At 37.0% G+C, this 13,850-nt stretch overlaps 1 protein-coding gene across 5 annotated transcripts in view; it reads right to left on the reverse strand.

Moving 5' to 3' along the window:
• LOC124408973 (ecdysone-induced protein 74EF) overlaps positions 1-13,850 on the reverse strand; it is a 113,566-nt gene that overhangs the window by 24,747 nt on the left and 74,969 nt on the right. The gene's annotated exons all lie outside the window — the stretch shown is intronic.

Here is a 13,850-nt window from a genome sequence, read left to right on the forward strand (position 1 = left end):
ATATGATTATCCGATGATACGTCCGTGTGACATTTGACACCTGCGAGCACCTGTCTTTTGGTAGAAAAAAAGTTATTTTCTAAATATTGTTACAACTAAGAGAGTAGTTGAAGAAACGCTTCGTTTCGCTATAAGCGGTTGTGAGTACCGATTCGTTTGTATGTGTGCGTACGAAGTAAGCGTACATATATTACAGCTGCAATCCAACGCAGCGTCGCGTCGCGTCGCGTCGACGAGTCTCGTGTAGAGGAAGTGAAAGCCCAACGCTTGCGATTCTCCTTGACCCACTCACGTACATACAATCCTCTTTTTAATGCAATAATTCTCCCTTCCTTAGACTCGCTGTTCTAGCTTGTGTTGTTGTTCTTATACATAGAGAGGCCGGAATTCCCGGTGGCTGGTGCTTAAAAACGCGTCAGTTTCATTGAGCAATGTCATTCTATCTCTTTTTTCTTGTATCTCTCTTCCTCCCTATTCGTTAGTCCATCTTTGCCCAAATTTGCCAAATTTTTATGTCAAGAGAATAAATCGTAGCGATAAAAGAACGACGAAGGTTAAAAAAAAAAAGCTTTCTTCGATCCGTAAGAAAAAAAAAAAAATATAATTTAACAACACGATAGTATCATCTCACCGTAATTTCGTCAGTATAATCAAGTGTTGAAAATTGTGAGGATTATGGTGTGTTGATACTAGCCGCTGAATCACGAAAAATTCTCAAACGTATAAGTGATTTTCACCGCAAAAACCACTCCGACAATCGACGACGGTTCAACATTTCTGATAAACCATAAAGATAAGCTTTCGTTGAAACTTTTCCCTTGAATCATATATCGTTTTATCAGATAAATTTTCCTGCAATTAACGCGTCATTTTGTATCTGATCACGCTCGACGTCATAATCGGTTATGCCTATATACAAAACGAAGTATATCAGATTTCTTGTACAAGGATGAGAAAAAAAAAAATATATATATATATATTTACAACATATCCGCATCGTTTCTTCCTTACTTCCACAAATTTCAAATCGATTCGAGAAGTGAAAAAGAATCGAAGAAAGTACAAAGGCGAAAGGGTAAGAAAAAAAAAGTGACCAAAAGAAATAAATAAAAAGTAACTCCAGTTACGTCAAGTCCACGACATTCGGAAATATCACATAATATACGCCTGCGGCAAAATGTTGCGCCACTTCTCCTCTTGTTCTTTCGCTCTCTCTCTCTCTCTTTCGTTTTCTTTATAAAGCAAGACCGACTTCCTTCGCCAGGATGGTTTCAACGTTGCGTTATTATAATAACCACAGAATAGATCATTTCGATCACATTCCGATCGATATCCCGCTGCACGTATCTATACAAGCGTTGCTAATCGCGCTTGTAAGTTTCCGGTTTCAAAATTCCAGGAAGTACGGGATCAGTGTGAGTAGAGGGTATAAAAAAAAAAAGAAAAAGTAAAGAAAAAAAAAAGACCAGAATTCGGGGAAAAAGTGAGAGTGAGATGACACATCTTTTTCCTTTTCTTCGTCTTCGAGGTTCCCTGGGTGTTCCTCTTCCACGTCCGCGTTATCGATCGATCCAGAGCTACGCCGACCCATCACCCATCACCCATCACCCAGACCTAGCCAACCGGCTCGCCAGAGACTTTATGCACATGTTATATCGACACGCGCGGTTTTCACTCTATTTCTAACTCCCCGGTTATGAAAATGTTCGATTTACGTTCGCGAATAAGCGACAATTGTTTTTCCTACACCTTCCGATACTTTCTTCGGAAAACCTTATCATGCATACCTGTATACAATATCTTAATGTCCATATAAGTTGCCACATTTTTTCCCCATCGATATTGCATTAAGGATTTAGATACTATTATATTCCTAGATGGATTTTAAATATATAAAAAGAATAGAAAAAAATTAAATTAAAAACAAAATTGAACTATAATATACGTGCAACGTTCATTTGTACATTCGCATTGTGTAAGTTAAAGCGAAACTTACATGCGGATTAATTTCTATTTATCATCTCTTATGTATACATAAATTATTGTTATTATTATTATTATTATTATTATTATTTTTATTGCTCCTATTATAGAATCAAGAATAATTTTTCGTTCGCGAGTATAACGGTGCAAATCTTTACTAAATGCATTATATTAAAAAATTTCTACAAGAAAATAGAAACATTCAACTATGTATTATATATACCTACACACATATGTATAACATGTATACATGTACATATTAACCGCACTAATAAACATCAAGTTTAAACGTGACGAGAGTAATTACAATACATAGATATACAGTTTTCCTTCAACCTATATTAGATTTTCTATTTTCCTTCTTCAAAGTTTCACCGAACACTACGTACGTATCGGTACTAATTCGAAAATCAAAAAATAATATATAGCTAATTTTGATGTATAGCTTGTAAAAAAAATTGTCATACATCGATTAACCCTCACATAACCGGAAAAAAAATTAAAAAAAAAAACAATGCGAAGGTCCGGGTAAGGTTCAACTGTATTACGGCCGTACATATAATAAGTAATAATAATAATAATAATAATAATAATGTATTGCTATAATTCGATCGAAACATGAGCAATAACACGTGTAATTATTTTCCCAAAAAAAACGTAACATAACGGGACGAGACGAGACGAGACGAAACAAAAGGCAAGGAAAGCGATGGGAAGGAAAAGAAAGGAAAATAAATGAAAATAAAGGAAACGTCGCCGTTGCCGGGTCACATGAAAGCCTTGCGCACTGTATCCGGGGGCAATCAAGGCAAGGCAAGGCAAGGCAAGGCAAGCCAAGCCAAGCCAAGCCAGCAGTCGACAGGCAGCAGACAGATCGCGTCGACGATCTTGTACATAGCGTGCGGATGTACCTACTATACGAGTATGTATATACCTAAGTCTGCGTCTGTGCGTGTAGACACACGCGCGCACGCACGTACGCACACGCGCACGGAATACCTGCCTGGCAACAACCCCCTAGCACTCGGTGAGTATAACGATACGAGAGAACATGACCAACGCGAGGGAAAAGCGGGTGCTGCTGCCCCCATCGGTGGTCCCCGTGTTTTTTGTATCATTCCACTTCATTTCATACCATTTCATTACATTTCATTTCGTTCCTATCTCTTATTATTTATACTCTTTAATAATATTCACGTCTATACGGGAATTCGATTTTTCACAATTTTGTCATTTTTTATTACTTTTTATTTGTTTTTATTTATTTTAACTTTTCTCTCTTCAATTTTCCAACCAGCTTTGATAAATAAAATTATTAGTGTATATAACGTAAGGTATGATATATACCAAACTGAATATAAAGATCCATCGTTTTACCTATACATGCGTTTAATCGAGTCGAATAAACACTTGTCTTGCAGCTGATTTTTTTTTCTTTCTTTTTTTGTTTTTTATCTTATTTATTTGTTTATTTATTTTATTTCCCTTCAATGTTTTCAAATATGGTGTACGTATAGTTTCGCTTAGTGTGTGCGTGTGTCTGTGTGTGCGTGCGTGCGTGCACGTGGCACGAATTTAGAGAAAGAACAAAAAACGAATGCAAAGAGAGAGAGAGAGAGAGAGAGAGAGAGAGAGAGAGAGAGAGAGAGAGAAAAGACTCGTTTCTTTATTTTGTTATTCTAGTTACACTCGCGGGTATGAAAATACGTATAAATATATATATATATATATGAAAATATTGTATTGTATTGATACATACGTACGTGTTTATAGATCATACAGAAAACGACATACGTGTATGTGTATTATATTATATTATATTATATGCATGTACGAGACATTTAAATAGAATGAACGGAGAGAGAAAGAGAGAGAGAGAGAGAGAGAGAGAGGAATAACGAGCGAGCAACGCAGCCAAGGGTAGGTGGTAGGAAAGGGCTGACCTTGGCCGACCTTGAATCACGTCGACGACTCGCGCGCAGGAGAGAAACGACGAGGTGAAGGAGGGCACGTCTAGTCGCATCGACCGAAACGCCGAGTCGCTTCCACTTCCACCCCCACCCCCACCCCCACCCCCGGCCGACGAATTTTGATCCACCCAGTGCTTTTCCAGACTTCCGTTTCGCTCGCCCAGCAGACACAAGATACACTATACCTATATATATATATATGTATATATATATATATATATATATAGGTATAGTGTATTTTGTATATATATATATATATATAAATCATATATTTATATTTAGTGACGCACGGAAAAGTTGCACAAATGTGAGGCATTCGTGTGTTTTAAGTGATTACCCTGACATGCTTGTGAGAAAATTTCAATTTTCTACAAGCTTCAATTTGTATGTCGTTGCATGTATGTGCTTGGATGTGATTTTAATTTTTAAAGTGCGAAATTAAAAACTGAATCCTTGTTATTATACATTTTTCATCTTAATTTTTTTTTTTATCGGTTTTCTCATCATTAATAATTAATAAATGTTTAGCAATATTCGATAACTCTTTGAGGCACACTTCATTGCGCTGACAATGAGTCAACTTTTATAATAAGATAGTTGTTTTTTGTTTTAATCATTGTTTTCGGAATCACTGATTACGAATCTGAAATCAGAGTTTCAAAATTCAAGATGTTGGATCCAATATGTTGGACAAAAATTTTAAATCTGATCGAATACGGTTAGAAAAAAAGAAAACTTCTTTCAAAATCTGCTTTCAGATTCGTAATCAGTGACCCTGGAAACTTCTAATTTATGTAAAACACGTATACGTGTAGAAGGGTAACTAACGTTCTCGGCAATGAATTATTCCTTCAATCTTCACGATTTTTTTTCAAACAATTGGTTTCTAAAAAAAAAAAAAAAAAAATGAAAAAAAAAAACAATTTACATTACATCGCAATAATTGCACTCAATTGTTGAAAACCAATCGTTACCCGGTATGATAAATGGCAAATAAAAAAATGAAAAAAAAAAAAAATGGCAAAGCAATACGTTAAAAAGTTGTCTAAATATATAAAAAAGAAAAAAAAAAAAAGAAATAAAAATGTGGATATAAAATAGATGGTAAGAAAACTAGCCACTATGACTCAAAGGGTTTAATACCAGCCCACTTCCGGCGAACTATACTAACTGCCTGGCGCTAACGCAGCCGATGCGACGTTCGAGTCATCGCTGAGCGCATAGAATATATAGACTATAGAAAAAGTTAGCCGGAAATGGGAAGACATTAATGAAATATTATCCGTACGTTCTTTGTGGTCTAAAAAAAAAAAAAAAAGCATGATTCAAAGATGGGGGAGGGGGATAGAAAAGGCGTTAGAAAATCTTTAACGTCACGTTTACAAGTATGTATAGTAGTAGGTATAGGTCTGGGTTAGATGGATATAGGTATGTAGGTACGCGTACGTACGAGTATAATAGAAAACTTGCCGATTATAAGAGAAACTATCGACGTTCTAGTTTATATGGTGTTTAATGCATACGAGAGTAACGGGGGGAAAGCATTTCATATCGTGTGCAGTATATAATTTCTATAAAAAAAGAGACAGACGATATGGTCTCGGGTATGGTACGTGCATTACCAACAGGTTACACGCGACGACACAATATTATACTATTTATTTATACATATATATATATATATTTGTAACGCTCATTACAGACGACATCGAGAACAAGAAGTTGTTAAGAGACGCCATGAGAAGACCTGATTGACATAAAATGATAGAAAATAAGAACCGCGTCTCTCCTTTTCTACACCATCGTATTCCATTGTTTCGAAAAGGAAGAAGAAGAAGAAGAAGAAGAAAAAAAAAAAAAAAAAACTTGAAGGGAAAAATATAAATACTGATAAGACGTGTTGAAATTCTATAATAGAATTTTCAGTTGTGTCTGTTTATCGCAGTAACGCTGATTGATGAAAAGAAGAATGAAAATAAATAAATTATCAAAAATTTCTTCATACAATGGTATTTCTTTACCTCCCTCCCTCCCTCCATATTACTATCATCATTCTCATGACATATTATAACGTCTATATATCGCGTATTTCGTTAATATTGCAAAATCTTTCACACATGTAAAATAATTATACGACACACACACAGAGATAGAGAGAGAGAGAGACAGAATACGTATTGCAATGCGTAATACTCGCGATGTGTGAAGTAAGGTCAGGCATTTCGGCGATTCGGTCGACTCGACTTTCTCGCAAGGCTCTTAGCAAGCAAACGAGCGAGCGAGCGAGCGAGCAAAGTAGCCGCAAATAAAGTGAGAATACACAACCTGGGCGTGTATAATAAAATTCGATTGCACAATTACATTAGTTCTGGGCAAGCACGGCGTGCACTCTCTCTTTCTATCTGACGTCACGTTGTCGGCTGGTCAACGGCGGCACGGATGAACGAGCATTTATTACAACGACGGCGCGAATGAATAGCAATGCGGACCGGAATTCGTACCAACTCATGCCCGAGGTGTAGGAAAATCGCGAAAATCGCAAAATTCGCATTAAGTTCTACTGCTCGATCGATCGATCGATGCGTCATATTATATTGGCCAAATTATTATCATTATTAATAAAGTTAAAAAAAATTTTCGCTATGCAAAAAGGATAAATAAGTAGATAAAAAAGAAAGGACATTCGCAATTAATTATAAACAAGAAACAAGAAGAAAAAAAACAAACCTCTACACCTCTCCCTACGTTTACATATACGTATATATATATATTACAATTATGCAAACAACAATAATAATCCGTATATGCACTTTCGATTTCTGGCAAAGGATGCGGAGGAGAAGAGGAATGAGAAGAATAAGAAAATAAAAAGAAAAAGAGGAGGAAGGGAAAGGAAGGGAAGGGGGTCGTTCGAACACACCGACATGACAGGAAAGAATACGTCGAGTAGAACGTAAACGTGGAGTGCAGCCGCGAAGCGGCGGCGTCGTGTGACCCACTTTTACGCTTCGAAATCGAGAGTGAATACGTCTCTCCTACACACTCTACCTACCTACCTACCAACCTACCTACCTACTACCCATAAGCTTGCGTTAAGCCAAACATCCATCAGCAGGTTAGAATTTCGTGTGTGGAAATGTTTGTGGCTGCGAGCGTTTGTTATTATACAATAAAATATTATCCAAGTATAATATATTCATGGATGTTGTTATTATTGTTATTATTATTGTAAAAGAAGAAACGTAGGTGGAGGAGGAGGAGAAGTGGCGTTACAATGGAAAATAGAACGTACAAGAAGAATAAGAATGAGAATAATGGGAATGAAGAGAGTAAGGATAAAAAAAAAAGGAAGGAAGGAAGGGGGAAAAAAAGAAGAAAAAAGGAAAAGAAAAGTGCAGGGATGAAAAGGAAGGCGGACAAGCTTGCGGCACCGTTGCAGCCATGACCCAGAAATATCGAAGGCATCGTTTTCAATGGAAATCATCGGGTGAGGAGAGAGAGAGAAAGAGAGAGAGAGAGAGAGAGAGACACGTTAGTACCTATATATTGTAAAATATTATATACTAACGCAAACTTCAGAAAGCGCATACGCACAGTTATAAAGCAGTTAAGTAGCAGCTCCGAAACGGAAATCTGTTTTCCGGCACGCCTAGTACGATTGTAATTCGAACGTTTGAAAGTTCGTTGTTGCAATAATAAGATATTACCAACCGATAAACAATAAAAGGGAGAATTATTTTGGGAAAGAAATTGATAAGGAAATCGCAACTCGGAGAAAACGTTTGACTTTTCTTCTTCATCTTCTTCTCAAAAAAAAAAAAAAAATCAATTTGTAGACGCATTTTGTAGAAAATATTATCACGGAAACACAATATTTCCTTCTAAATACCAAATTAAATCAAATGATTTTTACAAAATTGCAAAAATAAAAAAAAAATTTTTTTTTTTTTTTATTTATTAAAACATAAATTATAAAAACGAAATTTCGCTTTCAATTTAACCAATTCAATGAACTCATACTTTTTCCATCGCGTTATCAAAATATTGAATACCCTCTTGTACATTCGACTGATGAATTCGCTTCATTCAATTTACTAAATCCGCTCGGTGAATAAAGGTTCACGCAAAATTCACGCAATCGCACCATAATCTATGGGATTATTCTAATTTCTGATCGCGACTGTGAGCGGTTCTACCCTTTCGACGTATCGTCGTAGGATAAAATAAAATCTATCGGACTAACTGGACTGCATCAGCATCGCCATCATCGTTACACGAATAAGGTGAACGGCAAGGAAAAAAATAATCCCGAGGGTCGAAGCTGTGGTACCGTTACGCCCTCCTCGCCCCCTTCGCACCCCTTATACCGAGCACATCAGCAACATAGTTGGAATCCCTAGGACCTGGTTATCCTAGTCGAGCAGCGTCAGCAAGGTGGTTCGCTTTTTTTTTTTTTTCTTTTTTTTAATATATATATATATATAACGCATCCTGACCCGTTATATTCAAGTGTGTATGAGTGCGTGCGTGCGTGAGTGAATGGATTGATGGAAATCTTTTTTCTAACGGTATGCGAGAAGAAGAAAAACCAACGAAAGGATCGTTGCAGCAGGTATAATAATGCCAGATTAGGAGGAAAAAAAAAACTTGGGGCATTATGTTATATTATATTACAACGGAGACAGATGAAGAGAGAGAAAGAGAGAAAGAGAGAGAAGCTTCGGATTCCACCCCCCCCCCCCCCGCAGATGGTTGGTCATAGATTTTTTTTTTATTCAAAAATTTTTTTATCCTCTTTCTCACTTCGTCGGTTCACTCTTCTTGCCCCCCCCCCCCCCCCTCCCCCGCCCCTGTATCGTCGCCTCTATATATCCCCGTCAAGCCCGAATATCGTGAAAATACATATTGCATAGGCTTAATAATATTTTCTATCATTCATTTGATTAAATGGAAAAATCGATTCTGCATACCCAATAATAATTTCTCAACTGTATTCGATTTATACGTAAATCTTTCGTTTAATAAAAATAAGTAAATGATTTTCACGATGTCGCGTATAATCGCCAACAAAAAATGGTAGTGAAAGGGTGATAAAAAAGCGACAAAAAATTCCTGTAAAACACAAGCGCACACATATATATATATATATATATATATATATATCTATACACATAATATGTAGGCATATACCGGCGTGCGATAACAGCGTGTAACAGAATGACGACACAGTCATTGGCCATAGGATAGGTAGATTGATGCCCGTCTCTCTCGATGAGTTATATACACACCCGTATGACTATGTATCCACGTAAATACGCCTTGCCGACTATGTAGGTCAGGGCTCGCGCATCGAGCGCGTCCGGGTCTTCCTCCTCGCTGCACGACGAGACGAGACGAGACGAGACGAGACGAGACGAGACGAGACGAAATATAGAGGTGGGTAAGGTAGGTAGTATTTTATGAACGTGTATTAACCACCTCACACGCAACACGCTGCTGCTGCTGCTGCTGCTGCTGGTGCATTAATTGAAGAATTTTATCCTCTTTTTTTCTTTCACGTACTTTTTATTTGCAAATAATTGAAAACAATTATTATTTTTTTTTTTTCTTTATCTTTATCTTTATATTCGCTGACAAACGTTTCTCGTTCACTTTCAGCATATATGCGTATGTAATATATGTGTGTGTTGTACAAGGTATATAGATCGGCTGACCCGGTGACGTTGTGCACAAGATATATAAACGCGTCCGTGCCAATGCTCTACAAACCGAACGAGGCACAAGGACGGACTACCCTAGATTTTTCCCTCTGAAGCAAATTGAACTGCATTGTAAATGCATGTATGCATACGTTATGTATATATACATATATATATATATATACTATACACGTAATTGAAACGAAACTACGTGTGTAATTGTGTTACGGAACAGTTATTGAAGATATATGTCAATAAAAGTTTGATAATAACGATAAGCATATATATATATATATATATATCAATAAATGGATAATTAATTTGAAGCCTCATAAAAGGAGGAAAAGAAAAAACAAAGTTTAATAAAGGATAAGAATAGAAAGAGAAAGAGAAAGAGTAAGAATTCATACTTGTCGTCAAAGGATGCGAGGATTATATATACAGTATGTATGTACGACTGCATACACGACGACGACGACGACGACGACGACGGACGGACGGAAAGAGGGAATCTTAAAGAGGAGGGAGGGAGGGAGGGAGGGACACAGGAAGCGAGTCCTTCCTTCCGCGCCGGGATAATATCCTGAATCGTAATGAGGTAAAACGCCGCGATCATTCCCCGAATCATTAGTTATTTAAATAAGTCTCTAGACGTCGCCGTGGTTTGTTGGAAAAGATAGAAAAGCGGGGGAGAAGGTACGTTAGTTAAATACAACGATGACTCCGAGGCTTTTATGCCGGAGTCATGTATACATATATAATACACGTATTATATATACTTATTATGCGGATACCGGGAAGCGCATAGATTCCACAAAGCTACGGTTTAAAAATAAACAAGTAAGTTCATCATCATCATCATTATTATTTTCATCCCCAATACATCAAATCCTTCCAAATTGCTGCAAGTGTAATTGAAACACTATATTATTGTATAATAACAACAACCACAACGATGACAATCATAAAACGATTTATATCGACGATTATTTCTCTTCCACTTCTTTCTCAATTCCATTCAATAAACTTTGTCCTATCATAATCAAAAAACAGGTGTAATTATACAGTTGAAAGAGTGTCAACGAGAAAAAAAAAAAAAAAAACAGCGAAAATAGGAAAACATGAAAGAAAAAGAAAAGAAAAATCGTACATACATCTGCGACAGAGTTAAAACGGCATTGTGTGTGTATAATTATGTAAATAAAAAGTAAAAGTGAACCGGTAACCCGGCGACGTGTGAATCAGTGAGTAAGTGTCTGGGCTGGCGATGCGAATGAGTCTCTCCATCAAAGCCATTAGTTTGCATTGAAACTGCACACATTGGTGAATTCATTATTTTCCAACGATTTTTGTCCATCTATATAGCATTACTTTTCCCCGATTCGCTCTTCCATACTTATATTATTACACAGGTTATGTACTCAGCTAAACGGGAATTGACCCGAGTCATCGGAAAGTTCTGCACCACGTGTGTCACGTCGGATAAAAATATTTGCAAATAAATTTACACAATTGTTTTCCGAGACGGCGGTGCAATACGGTGATAATGATATATCGAGAAAAAGAAGAAATGAGAATGTGAAAGAGAGAGTGTGTGGGAAATGAGACCAGACAATCGTAAAAACACGACGTGTACCGCCTTCTTCGTCGCATTCCCAAGAGAGGTAAACGATCTTTGATAAACACCCGGGGGACGACGACGTAAATAACAAAAGGGAGGAGAAGAAAGTAAGTAAGTAAGAAGCTAATGAAATGAAAAGAGTAGAGAAAAAGTCAAACGGACTTACGTATGACGCAGAGAGCTGCTGCGAAATCGGTGAGAAAAAATCGAATAATCCAAATAAAGAAAATTAGGAATACATATATATATATATATATATATACATACGACTAAAATGAATAGTCAAGTAAATACTGTACATGTATATAAGACAAAGTGTATAAATCTAAATAATATATACGCAAAGATAGAAACGAAAAGCACAACTTACAATATATATATATATATATACACACCGTATTACTCTTGATCTTTTCTAGCGAGGAGAAGAAAAGCAAAAAAATAATAAAAGGGAAAAGGGAAAGAGAAAAAAAAGGTCAAGGTACCGTTTTGGGTCCCTCCGTGCAGACGGACCGAGAGACGCGAGGTATGCCGCCCAATTTTCTATGCATCTATGCTCAATCCTTTCTTTTCTCTTTCCATCCAAATCTTTCCATTCCCCTTTCTTTCGTTCTTTCGTACTTTCTTTTTTTTTCGAAATTTTTTTCTTTCGCTCATTTACGACAGGCGGCTACCGTCTGACTTCCAGCTCGGTTTACCCCTTTACCTTCTATATATACAAATAAATAGATACATATATGTATGTATATATGTATACACAACAGATACATACGCGCGTTACATGTATATTCAAAGTTCGGTTATGCCTATAGCATATATTCACCTTCGTCGTCGCTGCTGCTGCATACATGTTACATACATACATACACACGTAGTACGACTGAGTAAGAACTTTCAACCTCGCCCCCACCGACTGCAACGACTTCCGGTACTAAAATCATCGTCCAATTTCCTCTTTCCCTCGATATTATACGTACGTGTATAATGTAATCTAGTGACGGTGATTAGGACCAGGAATAGGAAAAAAAAAAACCTTAAGTTCTTGAAATTTTTCAGTATCAAACGCGTCACCGAGCTTTCGTCAAGAGAGACGAAATAACGAAAACAAAAAAAGAATAACAAAAAATTTCAGAAAATAATAGCAGAGTAGTGTTTTCCCACGAATTTTCATACCTCGCAACGAAACTTCGGTGTAAAAGGAGAGAGAAGACGAAAAAAAAAAAAAAAAAAATTTGACAAGCTATAACACGTAATCGATGTTAAAAAAAAAGAGGATAAAAAGAAGTACAAGTTGTTTGAATCCCATGAAGTTGAGAAACAACGATGGTTCCTATCAAGAAAAAAAAGTATCATTTCTACCCATGCAATATACATTATTAAACGTTTAATCTTATGTACTTTTATGTATACATAAATACCTACATATATATTCGTACATATTGTACGGAGGGGAGGGGGGAGGAGACCTTTTGACGTTAAAAGAAAAAAAAAAAATCACCAAGGTAATTCGTCTCACATGTACATTATAAGTAGGCATGCGTATTGCAGTCTATATATATACATGGGTGTGTGTGTGTGTGCGTAAAATAGTGTGCAGTGTGACTAAATTGGTAAATGGCGAGGTGAAAACTTGGTCGAATTTTCTTTTTCCGTAGCCTCCTTGAAAGATTAAACTTCTCTCGAAACTTTCTCTTCCCTTTTTCTTTCGCTCAATTCGCAAAGCGCTTCTTCCTCGCACTGTTGCGCTAAAATTTGTGTACTCAAACCATGCATGCAAGTAATGTACACGACACACACACACACGCAATCGTGTGTATTGTACAAGTAGATATACAGTAGGGTAGTACATATATGTATACTACACAGAGTGGCGTACAACAGGTCTGGCTGTGTAGCAGCCTTGACGCTCCCCCCCCTCCATCCCGAAATTGGTCATTCCGTTTTCAACGGGAATTTGGAAAAGTGAAAAGTGAACGACGACCCAGAGGGTTCCGGGTTTTGTCCCTCGTTCGTCCCGCACTTTCACCCCCTTTCTCCGTCAACTGACCGTCTCGCTATTTCCGTTTCTTTTTCAAATTCACATTGTCATTCTTCTTGGGAGGTCGACGCGTAGCCGAAGAATAATAATAAGAATAAGAATGAGGTGAGAGAGAGAAAAAAAAAAAAAAAAAAAAAAAAAACAAGCATAAGGGAAAAGAAATCGAAAGGGTTAAACGTCAAAGAGAATCGCAGAGTTACAAATATTAGGAACAAGTGCGGAGAGAAAAAAAAAAACGGACCACGAAAAAACGGAGAGAAGTCGTATAATGTAAGGGTGTTTTTTATAGCAAAAATCCGAAGAATGTAATTTATATAAGTGTATATAACGTATTATGTATACCCCCTCCCTCTCTCTCGCGAGACGTCGAACCCTTGATCCACATATACGAGGTGTTTAGCAGTGGCCGACCGGCAACAGGAGCTTCAAGATAGACGTCGGAGACGAAAAAAGATTTTTAATTTTAGCGGGGTTGAGGCAGGTCAAACTCTGCAATGTCGCAAGATTTATCAACGGAATATAATTGCTGGTCAAATGCG

Source organism: Diprion similis, chromosome 8 (assembly GCF_021155765.1).
Source record: "Diprion similis isolate iyDipSimi1 chromosome 8, iyDipSimi1.1, whole genome shotgun sequence".
Lineage (NCBI taxonomy): Eukaryota > Metazoa > Arthropoda > Insecta > Hymenoptera > Diprionidae > Diprion > Diprion similis.